The sequence below is a fragment of the Sminthopsis crassicaudata genome, chromosome 2 (genome assembly GCF_048593235.1).
Source record: "Sminthopsis crassicaudata isolate SCR6 chromosome 2, ASM4859323v1, whole genome shotgun sequence".
NCBI lineage: Eukaryota > Metazoa > Chordata > Mammalia > Dasyuromorphia > Dasyuridae > Sminthopsis > Sminthopsis crassicaudata.
Window position 1 is genome coordinate 238,099,086 of NC_133618.1, and position 15,287 is coordinate 238,114,372.

A 15,287-nucleotide genomic window follows, 5' to 3' on the forward strand; every position below is an offset into this window, starting at 1 on the left:
GGCTGACAACTGGGAGAGCAGGAAAGGTCTTACATAGGAGCTAAGCCTTAAATGAAAACAGGGATTACAAGAAATGAAGTGATGAGGAAGATTCTACAAGTTTCAGGAAGGAAAGTCATTTTGAGGTCATTTGGTCCAATCCCCTAAATTTTCAGATGGAGAAATTAAGGCTTAGAATGTAATTTAAGAATAGAAAAATTTAGGGTTGGAGGAACCTTAAAGATTTTTGCGTATAATATTGCCTAAAAGAAGAGTAAATGGAGACTCTAGAATGTAAATTAATTTGCTCAATGGTCACAGAGATTGTCTGACTTTGTCAGTGTTCTTTTTAATGTACCTTGATAATAGACTCCCAAGTTATATTAATTAAACTCCCTTTAAAAGCTCTCTTATGTAGTAAGATATCAATACAGCACTTTATGTATAGAGTATTTTATAAATGCTTAGTCTGTTCTCTTTTCCTCCTGAAGAATCTTGTCTGTATAACAGAATATAAACCGGGTAGCATAGTGGATTGAGCTGGATTCAGGAAAATTTAAGTTCAAAACTAGCTTCACACACTTGATATGAGGGTGACTCTGGGCAAGTCACTTAACATTGCAGAATGTCCATTTACTCCTCTCTAAGATGATGTTACAGCCTGTGATTTGCCTCAGTTTTCTCATTTGTAAAATGGGGATAATAGCACCCACCTTACTTTGGGTTACTGTGAGCATCAAATGAGATAATAAGAATAAAGTGCTTAGCATAGGGCTTGGCATGCAGTAAATGCTATGTAAATATCAGCTATTTATTATTATTATTATTATTATTATTATCATTACAAATGATTCAAGGATAGAAACTCAATTTTGTTTTTGTTTTCCTAGAATCAAGTATACTATCTGACAAACAGTGCTTACTTCATAAATGACTAATAATTGATTGTGATATTTTAATAACAATAATAATAACTAGCATTTATATGGTACCTCCTATATTTCAGGTCCCATGTGCTAAGCACTTTACAAACATACAATTTGATCTTCACAACAATCCTGGGAGATAGCTGCTATTACTATTCCCATTTTTAAATTGAAAAAACTTGATGTTCCCAGAATCACAAAGCTAGTAAATGTGTGAAGCTGAATTTAAATTAATATCTCCCTGACCCCAGTCCTGGTGCTCTATCTATAATACCACCAACACCTAGCTTATTAATAAAGAGAATTCTAGGAGCAATTAAGTGGTGCAGTGGATAGAGCATGAGCCTTGAATTCAGGAGGACCCTAGTTCAAATCTGGTCTCAGACACTTAACACTTCCTAGCTGTGTGACCCTGGGCAGGTCACTTAACCCCAATTGCCTCAGCAAACAAATAATTAAATAAATAAATGGCGCCCTGAATAAGGAAGAGAAACTTCTTTTTCCTTCTCTCATTATATTTTTCCTAATATATTGGTATACTGTTGGTCTATCTTGTGATTATGATTTCTTCCTTTCTAAAAATGGTGATGGATTGATGAGGACAGGATGAGATTAAACAGGGATTGTGCTACATGTTTTTAGAGGTCCCTTTGAGGTATGACATTTTATATATTATATACATAGTATAGTTCAGCATATAAGTTAATGAAAATTCTGGTTGTTGAGTAATGTTACATTACTTATTCTATGAATCAATATTTACCAAGGTTAAAATTATTTCATCCTCTTATTTTCTCTAACAACCAGTCTAGATTCAGTGGCCTTATACTGAAGGGTGCTCTTTAGGACCCTGAGCAGACATTTCTCATATTTAAGTTGCTCCTCTCCTCCCATATGGCATCCCCCTGGGATACTCTGTTCTCTTTACAACAGGCCCTTGTCCTCCCTCATGAGATGTTACTGGGATGTTGTGGTCTCTATCTGTACCACTCCCCTATTCCTCAGGGACATACAGCAGGCTAGAGCTGGCAAGGAAAAACTCCCAAAGAGCTCAACAGAAGCTTCTTTTTGAAATGGAGTATTAATTGAAATTACGAAGTTACCAACAGGAAAATCAGGTCCAAAGGCATTAAAAACCGCAACTAGCTCCTTAGGCAATAGCAGGGTATGAGAGCTACTCTTAGGGCCTGCCTTTAGAAGAGATTATCTTTTTTGGAATATTTTTGTGGGTAAACATTTGCTCATCCTTACATAAAACAGTACAGAACAAATCACAGCAAATGATTCTTACTTCCTACCTCCTTGAATGATTTTATCCAATTTATGACTGGACTTTGACCTTTATGAATAACAGCACTAATTCATATTTAGGTAGAACTTTATAGTTTAGTTTTGCTTTTTTGCCACTTTTCCCCAAAAACTATCTTTTGATATAGATAACATAAGCATCATTAAGGGTTATATTATTTTTATTAAAGCTTCTTAATTTTCAAAAGATATGCATGGATAATTTTTCTACATTAACCATTACAAAACCTTGTGTTTCAATTCCCCCCCTTCTCCCCACTAACAAGTAATCCAATATATTTTAAACATGGTAAAAAAAATATATGTTAGATCCAATATGCACACATATTTATACAATTATCTTGCTGTACAAGAAAAATAAAATCAGAAAGGAAAATAAAATGAGAAAGAAAACAAAATGCAAGCAAACAACAACAAAAAGAGTGAGAATGCTATGTTGTGATCCACATTCAATTCCCACAATCCTCTCTCTTGGTGTAGAAGGATTATATTATTAATACATTGCTGTTCAATATATTATTATGTATCACATGATGTTAGGGCTAGGTTACTGGATTTGGGAATGATCTTGGCCTGAATTCAAGTCCTTCTCCTGACAATTCCTAGTTGTATGGCCCAAGGCAAATCAATTAACTTCTCTTGGTCTCATTTTCCTTATCTGTAAACAAGGATGACTGTAACTATAACATAAATTTGTTTTGAATCAAAGGAGATTATTTGTATAATGGACTATTAACAATTCAATTGTTATCTTCATTTTATGAAGAAAGAGAATGAGGAACTAGGAAGTGAAATGATTTTGCCTGAGGTCACAAAGCTAGTAAGTAAATGGTGAGGCAAGACAACCCAGGTCTTTTTCCACCAAATCACATCCCTCAGCTTGAAAGATTTTTTTAAACAAAAGAATGAACTAAAGCATTTTTTATTATACAACCTGAAAAATTTGGGTTGAGACCCAGCATTGAAATCACATTCCCTAGCTGAACACAGTACCAATAAAGTGGAATTGTTATCACCATTTGATTAATTTGGCAGCTATGTGGCACAATAGATAGAGTGCTAGCTCTGGGGATAGGAAAATCTGAGTTCTTACCTAATTTCAGACATTTTTGCTAAAGCAAGTAAACTAAAAAAATCTGCCACCCAGGGTTGTTATGATGATCAAATAATGTAATATTTGTAAAGTACCTACCATTTAGAAGGTACTTAATAAATGCTTGTTTCCTTTTCCCTACGTAATTATATATACTAAGTATTTCCTTTGGGGTTTTGAAATCTATCTTCCTTCTTCCTTTCTGCCTTCCCACTTTCCACTACTTAATTATTTTCAATTTTTTGGTATTTACTGATAAACTGACTGGGATAGTTCTGGATCTTTTGCCTTCCTTGGTGCTGTATAGACATATAACCCAACTAAAGGAATGCTATGAGATCCCAGTAAATGAAAACCCATGCATGACAATTGCTCTAGACCGTGAGAGTATTGTGACAATGTCATCAGAAAATGAAAAGTTGCATAGTACAGGGAAAGAAGTATTATAGATTTCAGAAAGATCACAGAACTTACTTCAATTTATATGCTTACTATTATACAACTTGCTATTTCTAAACCTCTCATTTTAAATCCAGCCTCTCTGTTCCGCATCTCTGGAATGCACATCTTCCTCAGCTCAGCCTTTCTTGAACCTTATTTTCCTCCTTTCAACTTTTCACTGAAGCTTTCTTGGAAACTTCCCTGCAATTGTCAGGGTTTTTTTCTTTCCTTTCTTCTCTTTCTCTCCTTTTTCCTTGCATTTACTTGTTTTTGTACATGATTTATCTCTTCTTTTGAGTGTTAGCTCTTTTATATTCTCAGTGCTTAGCAGACTGTGTTGTATATAGAAAGTGTTTAATAAATGTTTATTGAATTGCATTGAATGCTTAACTAGACCAGTGACTCTAAGCAAGTGAGTTTCACTTTTACCCAATCTATCCATAAGAACAAAAAAGGTTCTAGTCTTACTAACCAACCTCTAATGCAAGTAGGTTGAATCTTCAGAACATGGCTACTGCTTCATCTTTCCTAAGAGCTATAAGGGTATCTCTAGAAGGTGTCTTCCTAATGACATCTATGCAACCATCCCATTATTTTATTCCAGTATAAATCAGTTATAGCTAGTGTCTCCTCTCTATATCTTTAGCCAATTAACTTTTGTAAAGGAATAATTACTGAAAAGATATTACAAGAACAGGAGTACAAATATATTACCCCAAATAAGATGTTCCCTCTCATTTTTATACCATAGTGCTCTCCAGGAAAAATAAGCTTAAATTGAAAGTGGTTGCTATAAATCATCTGGGGCAACTAAGTGATACGTGGATAGAAAGTTATGGTTATTATTTATTTTCTTCTATCTTCTTCTGTTTATTCTTCTCTTTCCGTTTTTTGTCCTGTTCCTTCCAAGTTATTTTGCTTCTGTCCATTGTCTCTCTTAATCATCTCTTTACCATCCCTTCCCCCCATATCTCTTATATCTTTCATCTTTCTCTATAGGATAAGATAAATTTTCTATGTCCAACCAAGTATATATATTCTAAGTGTCATGATAGAGATAAGTTTCTTATGAGTTACATGTATCATCTTCCCACATAGGAATATAAACAATTTAACCTTATTAAGACCCTTTAATTACTCTTTCATATTTGCTTTTTATACTTCTCTTGAGCCTTCTGTTGAATGTCAAACTTTCTATTCAGCTCTGATCTTTTCATCAGTAATGCTTAGAAATCCTCTATTTTATTAAATGTGTGTTTTCATCCCCTCTCCAAAGGATTATTCTTAGTTTTGCTGATTAGATTATTCTTGGTTCTAATTTTATCTCCTTTGCCTTCTGAAATATATTCCAAGCCTTTTACTTCTTTAATATGGAAGTGACTAATTTGTATGTGATCTTGTGGCTCCATGATAATTGAACTGTTTCTTTCTCACTACTTAAACAATATTACCTCCTTGACCTGGGAGCTGTGAAATTTGGTAATATTCCTGGAAGTTTTCATTTGGGGATCTCTTTCTGGAGGTGATTAGTAAGGTTTTTTTTTTTTTAATTTCTATTTTACCCTGTTGAAGCAATTATATGATTTCTTGAAGTATGACATCTAGGTTCTTTTTTTGATCATGGATTTCAGGTGATTCAATAATTCTGAGGTTTCAAGGAATAGTGACACGGTCCACTTTCATTTGATCAAACTATATGGGTTTTATTGATGGTATTGAAATAAGTCTGTGGTAAATACATAAAAGGGTATGAATATGTGTTTTAATGTAGCTTCTTATTCTAGAAGATAATGTATACTACTCATAATAACAGGTCAAGTGGATTATTCTTAATGGTCGGAGGTAATAATGCTAGATAGACGTTTTATCCTCGAGTGGTCAAAAGGAGAATAATCTAGGGTCATCAGCCTCTAGCCCCTTAGAATATATCAGAGTTATACACAGGATTTGGTAGAATGCCCTCTGTATCTGAGGCTTAAGAATTCTTTAGTCTTTGCAGCTGCTTCTTTTGGTGTACTGCTCCTCCTCTCTCTGGGGGAAGGGACCTAGTTCAACCAGGCTGCATCAAAATGTGTTGTTATTAAGATGATTATTCCCTTAATAAGATGGTGAAGCTTCTCTGAATCAAATCAGCATTTAATAGCAGGATCCCTATGCATATATTTCAGAGTTCTCTAGGGATGTTTTGTCCTGTTTGTTGTAATGTTGACACATAGTTATATATTATTATTATCATTATTATTGTTGCTGTTGATATTTATATTAATAATAATAAACAAAAGTACCTTACATTTATGGCGCTAGTTATTTCACTCAGTCCTCACAATAAGGCTGTGAGATAGATAGGGCAGCATAGAAACAGTGGCTTAGGGGACCATCCTGGAAGCCAAGAAGAGCTGGATTCTAGTCCTAACTTTCACATGAAATCATTTAACCTCTTGGTGTTCTAACCCCTGCTGTTTAAACTGTGGTTCATGATTTCATTTGGAGTGTCTCAACTGACCATGAGAATTGTGAAATTATGATTTATTATCAGTAAATGTTTGGGTAATACATCTATATATCCAGGGTCACATAAAGATTACTCAGGCAAAGAGCGACTACAAATGGAAAAAGTTTAAGAAGCCCTGCAAGTTTAAACAACAACTCTATAAGACTATAAATTGTAAAAAAAAAAAAAAAAAAAAAACACTGGCACGCATTAGTAGATGGTTTTTCCTCACCAAAAACTTTCCTATACCAATGAAACAAGAATAGTCTGGATTCCCCTTTACGAATAAAAAATCTGAGGCACTGAGAGGTTGAATGGCTTGCCATTGATGATATAGCTCATAAGAGAGTCCAGATTTGGGACTCAGGTTCAGATTTTTCCATAATACCATACTCTGTCATCAGCTTCTTTCAAAGTGGAATGTATATGTGAAAAAATATATAACACATATGCACATGTATGTATGTTCTATATGCATACATGCATATTATGTGCGTATACACATATATATCTCCTATAACTCAATCGTATTTGAAGGTGAGCAATTCCTTTTTGTATCAAAACAGTCTAGCATGGAGTAAATGTTAGAATAATGTGTTTCATAAATTCACCCTACTTATTAATTATTCCCCTTATAATCATCACCACTTCTAACTTAAATTCCATATTGAAAAATTTTGGTCAATTTAAATTACTGGTAATTAGAAAGATTTTCTGTGGATTTCCCTTTTTGTTCTGAGGTCATGGATGAGTTTTCTATATGAAATTGGCCTGAGTAGTATTCCTGGTTCTAGATCCTATGCATAAATCTAAAATTTAGCCATTGCTACTTGAATAAAATGGAAAGTGAAATAATTACAAATATTGATATAGTGCTTTAAGATTTGCAAAAACTATGTATATTATCTCATTGGAGCTTCACAACAATCTTGTAAGGCAGGTTGTCACTTGTATTATTATATTTATTTTATAAATAAGGAAACTGAGACTCAGAGAAGTTGTGTGACTTACCCATAAGAGCATAGCAAGTATCTGAGGAAAGATTTGAACCCAAATTTTCTCTTTCCAAGTCCAGCACTCTATCCACTATGTACCTCGGATTACTTTAAAATCCCCTGATTTATGTATGTACCAAATAGATTTATTCCAAGAAGGGTCTAAGTATTTTGACAGTGTATTTATTTCATACTCAGCTTGAACCAGTGCTTATATTACTCTATAGTATGCCATATACCCCTCTCTTTTTTCCCCTCCCCTCCTGCTTATAACAGACATTAGCTGCGGCTGAGACAAGTCAAGATCATGGATCTGTCTGTTATAAGCAGAATGCTTTGAAATGCTTGATTGGATATACACATGCACACAGTAAAATTCTGTTTTGCCTTTAATACTTATATTCGTTCTGCTGACAACTTGCACACTTTTACTGGACAGCTACTTGGGCAGCATATTATTCTAATATTTGATTGTATTTGGTAGTGAGTGACAGTCTGCAGTGCACCAGAGGACTGAGCAGAATGTTAAAGATGAATTTGAAATCTATAGATTTTGTCTGAAACTAAATCTGTCAATTAAAGGTCATTTTCATAAGAAAGTATTTGTATTCGATAGGAATAAAATACAATGATACTATAAACTGTGCCTTCCAACAGGTTTTGGTCTATTTTTAAGAGAATCTCTAGTTTCTTCTTTTTGCTTTCCCAGCACTCACCCTTACTTTTGTAGAACTTCAACTCATACATTTATTCACATATCTAAACATTTATTAAGTGGATTCCATGGGTAAAGCTTTATGCTTCACTATAGAGACACAGAAAAGTTGCCTGATAAATCCCTATGCTAGTTAAAATGGCCTGGACATCACAAATGGCATTTCCCCCTCAAAATGTCCCCAGGTTTTGTGTACCTCCTCCCTAGGAACATGGAGTTATCTTTGTTTTGACTTTCATGTCTACCAGCTGAGATCTCAAAGTCCCCTGCAGCGAAGTGACATGGACTGTCTTCTGGCTGATCGCAGAACTGGGCTGGAATTGCATCAGCACATCCTCATGAAACAGCATCATTTACTCGCTTCTCGAATTTGACACCGTGCTGCCTGGCACAGGGCCAGATATTAGTAAATTGGGCCCATAGTTCCTGTTGTTGCTTCTATTAAAACAGCAGCTGCTTACATGATCGTTTAGGGATCTTTGTTCTCCAGTGTTGCCAGTCACTTTAACCTTCACGGAAATGGTGATGAAACTTGCCAAACCAAAACTGATCCGTAACTGTGATCAGCAGATGCCCATTTGTAAGCCCACCCAAGTGGACCTTCTTCTTCATACCAAGAGGCAGAGCAGTGAAAGTGGAATTGGATGACACTTGGAAAAACATGACCCACAGTTGCAAATGCTAATTCTGTTTTGCTTCTTATTTTATATTTTAGGGAAAGTTTGGAAACCAGTTTTCCAGGTAATCTGATTAGGGTTGTGACTCATACAGCCCCAAGAGAAGAATTTTCATTTTTCTTTTCTCAGTCTGAAGTTCCCTAGAAGCCTTGTGATTCTAGTGAATTATTTGATGATACCAAGTGCAGGAAAAAATACCTAACTCCACAAAAATCTCCTATATAAATGTGTGTGTTTATTTGTACATATGTATGTATTCATATACTAGATATTCATATTTATTTACATATAGTCTTTATTATCCATATATTTACATAATACAAATATCCATTATGAACTCTTTGAAGAATAGTACAGTGGAAAGGGAATTAGATATGAAGTCAGAATACCAGATTTCAAATTCCAGATGGGCCCCTTATTATTACCTAGGTGATGTTGGGCAAGTCATCAATCATTTTGGGCCTCAGTTTCCTCATCTGTAAAATGAGGGTATTGAATTAGATATCCTCAAATTAGATGTCCTTTCCAGATTTGTGGCTCTGACTTTAGGAAAATATATGCTTTTTTTTTTTTTTTCCATTTGCTATCTTTACTTTATGATTGCTTGACTTTCATACTTTTAGAAAGAAGTTCATAATACAAGAAAACTTTTATTATTAAAACATAATAATACCTGGCAAGTAACTGTACAGCACTTTAAAGTTTAAAAAGCACCCTACATAAATGATGTTCTTACAACAAACAGTAGATACTATAATTATTTCCATTTTACAAATAAGGAAACTGAGACTCAGAGGTTAAGTGATTTGACCAAAGTCATGCAGCTAGTGACTAAAGCAAGATTTAAATTCAGGTCTTCCTGACTCCAGATACAGACAATACTATCCAGTAAGGCACTTAGATGAACATATGTAACTTTACACCCAATTTTCTGAAATCTTTGCTTCTCTAGCTTTTAGGTCAAGGTGAAAATGCTGAATGACCAGGTTCAAATTTATAGTTAGCAGCCTTTTGTGGAGTACATCAGAAGTCCTTATATATTTACTATAGAAAATAAGACTTAGAATTTGCACACATACCTGACTCTGTCCTAGATCTTCTTGTTATTAGCATCAAATATATATATATATATATATAGATACAATATATGTGTGTAAATACCATTTTCTTGTTGCAAGTTAAGTGTTGGATTCTGAAGGTATAAGTAACCTGGGTAGATAGACAGCAGTGCTAACAATTTACATTCACTTCCCAGTGTTCCTTCTCTGGGTGTAGTTATTTCTGTCCATCATTGATCAACTGGAAGTGAGTTGGATCTTCTTTATGTTGAAGATATCCACTTCCATGAGAATACATCCTCATACAGTATTGTTGTTGAAGTGTACAGCGATCTTCTGGTTCTGCTCATTTCACTCAGCAACAGTTGATTTAAGTCTCTCCAGGCCTCTCTGTATTCCTCCTGCTGGTCATTGCTTACAGAGCAATAATATTCCAAAACCTTCATATACCATAATTTACCCAACCATTCTCCAATTGATGGACATCCATTCATCTTCCAGTTTCTAGCTACAACAAACAGAGCTGCCACAAACATTTTGGCACATATAGGTCTCTTTCCACTCTTTAGTATTTCTTTGGGATATAATCCCAATAACAGCAATGCTGGATCAAAGGGTATGCACAGTTTGACAACTTTTTGGGCATAGTTCCAAACTGCTCTCCAGAATGGTTGGATTCTTTCACAACTCCACCAACAATGCATCAGTGTCCCAGTTTTCCCACATCCCCTCCAACATTCATCATCATTTGTTCCTGTCATCTTAGCCGATCTGACAGGTGTGTAGTGATATCTCAGAGTTGTCTTAACTTGCATTTCTCTGATCAGTAGTGATTTGGAACACTCTTTCATATGAGTGGAAATAGTTTCAATTTCATCATCTGAGAATTGTCTGTTCATATCCCTTGACCATTTATCAATTGGAGAATGGTTTGGTTTCCTATAAATCAGGGTCAGTTCTCTATATATTTTGGAGATGAGACCTTTGTCAGAACCTTTACTTTTAAAAATATTTTCCCAATTTGTTACTTCCCTTCTAATCTATAACAAGAAGACATTAACAGAAAATTGCTCACCTAACCCTTCTTTTAGCTGATCACAAACATACATGAAACAGCTGCATGGATTTGGGGCCTGTGGCACCAAACTTGGAACTATAAATACTTAGGTAGGCAAAAATTGACTGATGAAGCTAACTGAGCCACAGAGGACTCAAGCCCATGATCTCAGCATCATTAGCAGGGTTCTCTACCTTAGGCCCCAGAGCACCACTCTCATGTGTGTTTATACTTTTTACTACTCAGACTATGTCTTTAAGAATTAAAGGTCTGTAAAAAAAAAAAATAGGCACTTTATTGTTACCAAGGAAAACTGAATAACCAGAAATCAGGGTTGGTTTGTAGCACAGTAAATTCACCAATGAATTCCTTGAGGACATTAGTTTAAGAGGCTATTGGGCTTTTTTTTTTTTTTTTAAGAAATTTATTGTTTGTTTATTTTTAGCATTCTTTTCTTTTTAAATTTCAAGTTCCAAACTCTCTTCTGTCCTCCCACCCCTTCCCCACCTACCAAGAATGAAAGCAAGTAATATCAATTATCCATGTGAAATCATGTAAAACATATTTCCGTATTAAGCATATTTACAGAAAAAGCACAGAAAAAATTTAAAAGGTAAGAAAATTATACTTCAATTTGCATTCAAAGTTTATCAGTTCTTTTTCTTGTGGTGGATGGAATTTTTTTCATTGAGTCCTTTGAAATTATCTTGAATCATTATTTTGATCACAATAGCCAAGGCTTCCATAGTTGATCATCATTATAACATTTCTGTCACTATGTACAATGATATCCCAGTTCTCTTTAATTCAATTTCTATCAGTTTATATATGTCTTGCAATGTGTTTTTCTGAAACCACTCCCCTCATTATTTTTGTAGCCCAAGAGTACTCTGTCACAATTATATGCCACAACTTATTTCCCAGTTGATGAGTATCTCCTTAATTTCCAATTCCTTGCACTATAAAAAAAAGCTGTTATAAATATTTTCATACTTAAATATTTTTCCTTTCTCTTTGATCTCTGTGGTACAAATCCAGTAGTGGTATTACTACATACAAAGGGTATGGGCAGTTTGATAGCCCTTTGGGCATAGTTCCAAGTTATTCTTCAGAATGTTTGGACCAGTTCACAAATTCACCAACATTGTATTAATGCACTTATTTTCTCTTATTCCCTTCAGCATTTCTGATTTCTGATAGGTATGTGGCACTACCTTAAAGTTGTTTAAATTTGCATTTCTTTAATCAATAGTTATTTAGAGCATTTTTATCACATGACTGTAGGTAGTTTTGATTTCTTTTTCTGAATACTGCTTGTTTGTTATCAATTGGGGAATTCAAATCTGGCCATAGATACTTACTAGATGTATGTCCCACTAAACCTGTCTTACAGAAGGAAATGATAAACCACGTATTATTTTTGCCAAGAAAATCTCATAGACAATATGGTCCACAATGTCACAAAGAGTTGGACGTGACTAAACAACAACAAAAATAAATAGCTTTGATTTATTTTTCTATATACTGTCTGTTCATGTCCTTTGATCATTTGTCAATTGAGGAATGGCTCTTATTTTTTTATAAATTTGACTCATTTCTGTAAATATTTGAGAAATGTATATATACATATACATTTATATATATATATATCAGAGAAACTTTCTGTGAAAGTGTTGATAGTACTTTACTGTCTAAGGTATCATTTAGCAAAATGTAGTTTCTCTGGTTTTCCCTTTTAATAATATCTCTTTTTGTTTCTGCTTTGAGATCATCATTACTACCCCTCTGACATTTTTAATTCAACTGAAGCATAATATAATATACTTCAGCCATTTATTTTAAATATGTGTGTTTCTGTTTCTTCAATTGACGCTGTTGGTTATAATTCATTCAAAACAACCAAGTTCCAAGTCTTTTGCTTTTCAATCTTTTGTTTTAGTGTCTTTGGACACCATCCAGGCTCAACATTTGCTAACAATTTGCGACAATCTCAAGTCCCTAACTAGGCAATGCAAGGAACTTAAAATTACTTTTTCTTTCTTTCTTTCTTTTTTTTTTTTTTTTTTTATCTCCAACCCATTTAAAGCGTAATGAGGACAGGGCTGGATGACCTCCAGGAAGATGATAGGCATTTCCCATGAACTAAAACATGTCTAATGTTTTAGGTCATTGCTACCATCTCTTGATACCTCTAAAACACCAAAGTGTCAGAATACCTGAAAGGTGCAATGAGTAAAGCATGGGTCCCGGGAGATGAAGTCTGAAACAAGAGAAGGTCAAGTATATGCTAAAGAAAACATGTATTTTCCAAGTAGCAGTGGAAACCATCTTACAGATGATATATAACTTTAAAATCTGTGAGAACCAACTGATAGAAAGCTGTGAATAACCTATAGGTCTTAATTTGTTGTGAAAGTGAATTGGAATAATTGGTGACTTTTGTGTTTATGGTCTAAACTCTGGATTAGATAAATTTGGAGAGAGAATGACCCAGAATGTGCTCTGAATTATCAAAAATTCATAATACTATTCCCCCATTCCCATATTTCTAAGTGTTAGAATTCTCAGTAATGGATTCCTCCTTTCCTGTTTGGAAATTTAAGGAACTTAATTAGATGAGAAGAGCTAGGTGGCTTGAGCTTTGGAAGACTCATCTTCCTGAATTCAAATCTGGCCTCAAACTCTTCCTAGCTGTGTGACCCTGAGCAAGTCGCTCTATACTGTTTGCCTCAGTTTTTTCATTTGTACAATGAGCTGGAAAAGGAAATGGCACTCTAGGGATCATTGCTGAAGAAACCCCAAGTGGGATCACAAAAAGTTGGATGGGACTGAAATGACCAAATAATCAAAAAATTAGATGGTGAAGGGGAGGGAGTTGAACTAGATCTGGATATAAGGCAGAGGCTACTCTGAGTTTACAAAGGGAATCCCCAGAAGAATCCTGCCCAAAGGAAGGACACTTTCCAAGGGGGATATACTTCATGGACAGACTCAGCCACGTGAAAGGGGAAGAGACTTTGATAAAATGGAGACAACTCAGTTTCAGCTTTTGGGTCAGCCACTGGGAACTGGTGATTTGGTAGAGGATATGGGAAGACATCAAATAAATAAATAGTCTTTGATACTTATCCTACCTTCTTGAGATCCTAGAAAAAGCCAGCGGGTCCTGAAGTTAGCAAGAATCTCCCGAGCCCCTCTCTGTGCCCAATTTAGTAATCCAGAAGAAATAATGGCTGCCTTCAAGGAGCTAATGCACAGGGAGAGACTTGGGAAGAATCCCACATATTCACCAGAGTGTGGAAGATCAAGCTGGCATTTCCCCTAAATGATTTATAAAATGTACACATAGACCATTGCAAATAGTACTTTGGGATGAACATACTATGTGACTTCTCTTGGTCTCAATTTCCTCCTCTATAACATGAGAGGATGGCCCTAGTGAATCCCTAAGGCCTCTTCTGGCTCTGATAGACCAAGATTTTATAATCTGATGCCCTCAGATTCTTTTCCTAACTTTCAAAGCTTTTGCAACAGAGGCTTCTGCAGTGGGTCTGGAGAGTGTATCTGTCAAGAGGGGCTTTATGGGGGAAAGCTTGAGGCCAAAATATGAAGAGAACATGGGAACTGACTGAACAGCAAGCCCTGTACTTGAACTCGTCAAAGGATTCTGACACTGGCCAACTGTGAAATAGCTATTGATGAGCCTTTCCAGGAAATGATGTCCTGTCCCCCTAGAAAACCTAATGACCTCTGCCACTGAGTCTTGCCACAATCTGCCACAGCTCTTCCTTTCAGGGAGCAATGCAAATAATAAAATAGTCCCAGCCTTCCCCTAGTGACAGGGTCATCTTTTTTTTAATAGCATGCTTTTTAACCACAAGTAATGTAATAGGATGACAGAGACATTATCACCCAGAGTTAAAATATTCACCGATAACAAGACAACAAAACAAAACCGTTGCTTTAAGTATGTAGAGTGAATTGGGGAAAAGTTCCTATTAGTCACACAAGAACACCTCCTCTCAAATTCATTTAGACTGATGTAAAGCAGTCAATCCTTGAAACAAAGGTCCTTTGGGTTAAACCTTTGGATTAAAGGGTGTGTGTAATTCCTCAGTCCTTCCTGTTCAATTCCATGAGGCAATGCTGAAAAGGAAGCATCTTTTTCTTTTTAAATTTGTGTGGAGGTAGGTTTCTCTTGTGTTTCATACAGATATAATAAAATGGGTTCTTGTGAGTGAAAACGAGTTTAATCATCACAGGCAATGCTCTGTGCCTGGCTATTGTTGACATTGGCCATCTTCCCACCTCACATTTCAATATTGTTCTCCCTCTCTGTGCAAATGAGGAATAACAGAGCATCTACAGAATGGATTTCACCATTTAAAAAGAGTCTGTGAACTAAGAGTTCTGGTTTCTTGGCTCTTCCCATTGTTCTTTGATCCTAACTTTCATAAGTTACAAATTCACCCACCTACTTATATAAAAAAGATAATGACTTCTGAACCAAATGCATTTTTTCAACATCATGATTTTTTTTTTTCTTT

The 15,287-nt window shown here is 35.2% G+C and overlaps 1 protein-coding gene across 2 annotated transcripts in view; it reads left to right on the forward strand.

Annotated features, from left to right (window-relative positions):
• TSHZ2 (teashirt zinc finger homeobox 2) overlaps positions 1–15,287 on the forward strand; it is a 272,998-nt gene that overhangs the window by 73,864 nt on the left and 183,847 nt on the right. The gene's annotated exons all lie outside the window — the stretch shown is intronic.